Here is a 274-nt window from a genome sequence, read left to right as displayed (position 1 = left end):
CGGGCCAATGGGCGGCCGCCTGGCGCGACCCCGCGGGGCGCGACCCGCCCCCCTCGCTCGGGCCCCGGCCCCGCGCCGCGCGCTCTTCACTTCTTGGGGGCTTTTTAAAACAGCGCCACTGGGGTCTTCTCCATGCGGCTCGGGCTATGACAGCCTCCGTGCTCCTCCACCCCCGCTGGATCGAGCCCACCGTCATGTTTCTCTACGACAACGGCGGTGGCTTGGTGGCCGACGAACTCAACAAGAACATGGAAGGGGCGGCGGCGGCGGCGGC

At 70.8% G+C, this 274-nt stretch overlaps 1 protein-coding gene across 1 annotated transcript in view; it reads right to left on the bottom strand.

The window, feature by feature from the left end:
• Positions 1 to 274, bottom strand: part of HOXA13 (homeobox A13) — a 7,040-nt gene that overhangs the window by 4,312 nt on the left and 2,454 nt on the right. The gene's annotated exons all lie outside the window — the stretch shown is intronic.

This window comes from Herpailurus yagouaroundi, unplaced genomic scaffold (assembly GCF_014898765.1).
Source record: "Herpailurus yagouaroundi ecotype Mexico unplaced genomic scaffold, PumYag 100, whole genome shotgun sequence".
NCBI classification, from domain to species: domain Eukaryota; kingdom Metazoa; phylum Chordata; class Mammalia; order Carnivora; family Felidae; genus Herpailurus; species Herpailurus yagouaroundi.
This window is presented reverse-complemented; position numbering and strand designations above follow the sequence as displayed.